Source organism: Tiliqua scincoides, chromosome 4 (assembly GCF_035046505.1).
Source record: "Tiliqua scincoides isolate rTilSci1 chromosome 4, rTilSci1.hap2, whole genome shotgun sequence".
NCBI classification, from domain to species: Eukaryota; Metazoa; Chordata; class Lepidosauria; order Squamata; family Scincidae; genus Tiliqua; species Tiliqua scincoides.
In genome coordinates this window covers 210386651-210392848 of record NC_089824.1, presented here as the reverse complement: position 1 = coordinate 210392848, position 6198 = coordinate 210386651, and positions in this window count along the sequence as shown.

Below are 6198 nucleotides of genomic sequence, written 5' to 3'. Positions count from 1 at the left end.
TCCAGGGCGCACGCGGCGGGCTTTGTACTCATCCTCTCCCTCCGCCCCCTCGCAGCCCGGGCTCCAGCCACGCCTCCGGGCGGGGGGGCAGCGAGGGAGCCCCCAGCCGTAGAGGCTGACGGGCTTTGTAGTTCGCACGAGCCCCCGTCGCCTGTCCTTTTTCCCAGGGCTGGCCAAGGCGCCTACTGGAGCAGCGCATCCTCCACCCAGTGGGGTGGCACCTGCAAGGCAGGGCCGGTGCTTGTGGCATCCGTTTGGGATGTGGATGAGGATGAGGATGATGACTAGAGGCCACTGAGTCTGATGCAGGACGTGTGACCTTCAACGGGCAGATCAGATCAGGACTTCCCAAACTTTTCAGCACTGGAACCCACTTTTTAAAAATGACAATCTATCGTGACCCACACAACTTGACTAGACAAAAAAAGAAAGTGATAGAGCAGTGTTTCCCAAACTAGGTGGGTTGTGAGCCAATTTCAGGTGGGTCCCTATGTGCTTCAGTATTTTATTTTTAACATTTTAGACTTGATGCTCCCATAGTATGTGACTTCATTTGGGGATATGTGACAGATCTGTACTGTGTATATGTTTTTAACAATGATAGTTAATGGGGCTAACTCCTGGGTATGTTTGGATAGGATTTCTGCCTTTAATTGTTAAACATTTTCCTGCTTGATGATGTCACTTCTGGCCATGACATCACTTTCAGATTAATTACATCACTTCTGGTGGGTTCCAACAGCTTGTCATTCTAAAAAGTGCATCCTGGTGATATAAAGTTTGAGAGATTTATCAGACAAAGAGCCTGCTAGAGACATTCTATGAAATATGTGTGCACAGATATTTGCTACACCCTCCCTAGAAATGGAGTTCCAGGGCTGTTCCCCCAAACCTTTACAGTCATTTCAGGGTACTCTGAAGGCTGAACTAGAGAGCAAGATGTGCAGTTGGGGACTTCCAGGCAAGACAAAAGGTTGAAACTGGGTTCACATGTGATCTACTGGAGGAAATAGGAAAATGTGACATTTTAGGGGGTATGAAGGGTAGCATTCCACAGGTTAACATTTCAGCCATTAGAGTGGTATCTCCATCTGGATTTCAAGCTGCTGCAATTTCTTCTACAAACTGGACAAGGATGCTTGTAAAAAAATTTTTACTACTATTTCTGAAACTTTTCACAACCCATCAAAAATTGGCTCACAACCAGAGTGACTAGATGTCATAACCACAAAAGAAGTCAAGGCACCCCAAAATATAGGACATTCAAGAAAAATGTAGAATGTGACAAAATAAAAGCTAAAAACACTCATATATTTTCCCCAATTTTTATACATTTGTTTTAACCTACTGCAACCCACTCCAAGAAGGAAACACTGCAACAAGTACATTTAAAGTGTTGTTATTGTACAGTCTTAGTGGGGCATGACTCCAGTATCATAATGAGCGTTAACATTTACAACATTAAGAACATAAGAACAGCCCCACTGGATCAGGCCATAGGCCCATCTAGTCCAGCTTCCTGTATCTCACAGCGGCCCACCAAATGCCCCAGGGAGCACACCAGATAACAAGAGACCTCACCCTGGTGCCCTCCCTTGCATCTGGCATTCTGACATAACCCATTTCTAAAATCAGGAGGTTGCGCATACACATCATGGCTTGTACCCCATAATGGATTTTTCCTCCAGAATTCCTCCAGAACATTGCTCCGGCCATCTGTTTTGCTCAGTGTTGCCCACGCTGGCTGGCTGTGGTTCTTCAGAGTTTCAAACCGAGGACCTCAAACATTGATCAAATAAAATCTCAGACAGGATTTTCCCAGCCCTCACTGAAGATGCTAGCCAGGGAACTAGCAGTTCCCTTCAGTTTAGGAACTTCCACATGCACAGGCAGATGAATTGATTTATTTGAAAATAAAATCCCCCAAACCTTGGACCCTGTGTTTCTGTTTATCAAAAATCTTCAAGGTGGTTTACAATGTATAATAAAAACAAACAATAACAATAAAAGTACCTAACTCAGAAAATAATGCAGTGATATACATCAATGTACAAAAATAAAAAACAGAAAAATTAATACTAGTTTAAAACAAAGGAATGTGTATTCTACAAGTCAAGTAGATTTTAAGGAAATGCTGTTCAAATATTAAGGATACACCAGTACACAGTGGGCCAGTCAACCAACTTGGATGGTTGCCTCAGGTGGAGAATTGGCCTGCACTTGCTCACCTACACCACTCCTCTTCACAACCCCTGGGACTCAAAAAGAAAGAAGGGCTAGAAGTTTTTCCTCCATCCCCTTTTTCCTTTTTGAATCCAGTGAGTGGGAAGAGAAGTGGTACCTAGCATGCTAGCAGGTGAGGGGAAGATATTTGGTAAAGAAAGATGCGGCCCAAGGGTGTCTGTGTATGTAGCATTTATTGCATGTCTGCAGGTGTCAGGTGGTTTGGGACCAGTCCTGCAACTAGTGTTACCAGCATTACTTTTAAACTCCTTGCCACAGGAGGCACCTGGCCTAGATGCCTTTAGGGGATTGGAGGAAAAATCCAACACAGGTTGCAAGCCCTGATGACTATATACAACCTCTGGCTTTTAGAGGTAGCCTTTATGATTGGGATGTACAGCTGCAATCCTATACACGATTTCCTGGACACGCATGCTCAGTGAAACACAACAGAATCTACTTCTGAGTAGGCATGCTGAGGATGGTGCTATTAGCTGTGCATTGGGACTAACAAGGGCATGCATGTCCCAAAAGCTTCATGAGAAAGATGGGTTTTTGAGAAGGGATTTTCAGGGAGTGACATCACACAGGTGTCCTGGAAAGAACTTGTAGGCATAAGGGGCAGCAAGAAATAAAGCAGCACACACACTGTCTGTGGAATTATAATCAGCACATGCACATAAATTGAGGTACACTGGAGGATAGGCTCAATTTTCAAGGTAGGAAATCAAAACCACGAGGTTGCAGGGAGAGCATCCTGCTAGCTGGGTGAGAGGCATGCATGCTTTTTGGAAGCACCATCTGCATGGTTAGCTTAGCCTTGTACTGAGAATGCAGCCATGCCCAGCCTTGGCCCATGAAACTACACACCCCAGCGAGCATTGCTGTAACTTCCTCCTCCTTGTCCTCTCCCCGAGCATTCAGCTGGTTGAGCAAGGCTGGCTCTTAGTCGAGCAATTTGCATAGGGGTTGGAGGAAAGGAGCGCTGGATTTGACTACGAAATGCACGTTTGCAAAGCAGGTGTTTGTGCACCAAAGCCCGCCAGAGAAAGCCGCCTAGCAGAGGCTGGATTGCAACACACACAGAGAAGCCACCTTTTAAACTTTACAGGAATCTTGACTGCAAATAGTGTCATTGGAAATACTGGCCACTAGCCAGGTCTGGCATTTGGAGGAGGGTTATAGATGCTGTGATCTGCTTGCCTCCCTCCTGGGAGATGCTCTTTGGTGATAATGACTACAGACTGGAGAGGGGAAACTCAGGAAATCACCTTCCTTCCAACAAATATTCTGATAGAAAGCATGTGTGTGTGTGAGAGAGAGGGGGGGGGGTTAATTCAGGGGTGTCAAACACGAGGTACATGGGCCAAAGGCAGCCCCTGAAAGCAATTGATCTGCCCCCCCCCCCCCCGCTGACTCTCCCAGCTTGATAGTTGGAACCTCTCCTATCTTGAAAATATGAACAAGATTTGCACATTTTCTCTTCTGTCATTTGCAGCTCATGAGTTTCTATGTGAGACCAAAGTGCTTATTTCTGGCCATCATTTGCTTAATGATGTCACTGTCTGCTGTAACTTCCCGCCCTCAGCAGGCACTATGAATGCTAACTTTGGCCCTCTGTGTGAAATGAGTTTGACATCCCTGGGTTAACTGAACTGTGCTTACCTTTTAAAATAAGAGGCCCTGACTTTAACAGTCTTGTTCACACGTGTGTGTATATATTGTGTCCTTAGGACATGAAGGGGTTGATCATGCGTCAGTTCTCATAACATATCCAAGGTGAAGAAATAGGTAGCATTCCTCCCATGCAATCCCTGCTGCGTTCACTGTGGGGGTGGGGCACAAGACCAGGCCCTTTTGGCCCCTCACCCCCTGGTGCCAATGTATGCATTGGATGTGCTGGCCTGCAGCCACCCATTTGTTGTTTGTGAGAAAACACATCCTGATCAAATTGGTTCCTGACTTGTGTTGGACTTCCCTTTCTCCTGAAAGCCAAATGCAGGGCCACAGTGGGGGGAAGAAACAGTGTGTCAGAAACAGGCCAGGGCCAGGAAGTGGGATCCTGCTTCCCCTCCCCCCCAATATGTTCAGCAAATGCTTGGGGTATTATGTGAGAAGAGGACAAATGCTTTTCAGGTGAAGTCCACATATTCAAGCTCTCTTCATAAGACCCTCCCCCAATGTTCACTGAATATGAGGGGGGATACAAGGGAGTGGGCTCTTCTCCTTTGACTATGCCCCCCCCCGCCCCGTGACCATGCTTTCATGTCAGTGTGAAAGAGGCCTACACTGACATGAGATCGGTTGTTGAAGATGTTCCTGGCCTTTGGGCCAAATCCTATCCAATTTTTTGGCAGCTGTGCCAATGGGGCATGCACTGCATCCTGTGGTGGGGAGGCAGTCACAGAGGCCCCCTCAAGTTATGGAGACATTTGTTCCCTTACCTTGGGGCTGCATTGCAGCTGCACCAGTGCTGGAAAGTTGAATAGGATTGGGCTCTGTATCATTCCAGACTGAGTGCATCACATGTTGACAATCTCCTCTCCTCTCCCCCCCCCAGAGAGAGAGAGAGAGAGAGAGAGAAATCACTGCATGTAGACAACTAGCATGTCAGGTAGAAGGTTAGGCTGGATCTTTCTGGCCTTTGGTGCTCTATGTACAAGGAGGTTTGGAGCTGTGAGCTCTGTGTGTTTTTTTTTAATGAGGAGCATTCAGTCATGCCAGTCCCTCACATGTTATCTGAAATGTTACAATGCAGCAACAGTTTTTGTAGACCAGGTCAGAGTTTAGAAAGATGCTCTAACCTCTTCCACTCAGCTTGGACTTCTGTTACCCCTCAGGACAAGCCTTTGTGTGGGACCACAAGCCTAGAATGGAGCATGTGTGTGCAGGTTCCACATTCAATCCCAGGCAAAAGGGATCTCAGGTAGTAGAGCTGGGAAAGAACCAGAAAGCAATTTAAACTCCAGATAGGTCATGTTGGGTTAGGTGGACTATCAGTGGGAGGCTGCTCTTTTTAACTGCGATTTGGAGACTGTAGCCTCAGTCAGTTATCTGAAAGCTTGTACAGTACTGTGGGAACAGTTAGGCTTGTTGGTTTTGCTAATTCCAGATCTGGATGGGTGCCACTATCCAGGCTGTGGAGTATCCTGGGAAGAGATACTCTAAATCCCTTTTAGTTTGCAGCAGGAATCATGCTGCATCCAATGCTCTCCTCTTTTGTCTCTGTTTTTCTGATCACCTTGAATGCACTGTGGCTTTTTAAATCTCTGTGCTGCTGCTATAAATAATGAGGCTTTGAATTAAAAGAGGAAGAAAAAAAAATCATTGTGATTAGTGAACTATGAAAGCAGAAACTGTTCAAGGTCTCGGTTTTGCCAGGCCTGGCTTCTTCTGAATTAAGTAACCTTTTTAAATATTTTGGAATGTAGCATTCAGCACAGGCATTTCAGAGGATAAACTACAAGGGGGTAACTTTAGGTCAAATATTAGGAAGAACTTCCCAACTCTGCATTTAATTGTCTAATGTAAATTGTCAGCCTTTCATGTTCTGTACAACACCTCGCACAAGCTCTGCACAATGTCGATGTTATAACTATGAGCTTTAAAAGCAATTCAACAATGGTGTAGCTACAAAGATTACCGCGATCCTTTCCTTGGTTTCCTTTCCAATTAACAATTGATGCTAAAAGGTATCTGGCATGGGTGCTTAGGTCAAGGGTGGCCAGTGGACAGAATCAGGACCTAGGAGAGGGGGGTAAAGGGGGTAACTTGTACCCAGGCCCAGGGCAAAAAGGGGGGCCCAGGAGCCAAAGGATGGGGCCCAGAAATTTACTGGGATCTGACATTTTCCTCTCTACTCAGATTTGTTGCCCTTATGGGATGCTGGGGACATTACCATGATTGGAGATGCTGGGGACACTACTGATGCCACATGGGTGGGTAGACCTGGGCTCCAAAGACAGCTGAAAAAGT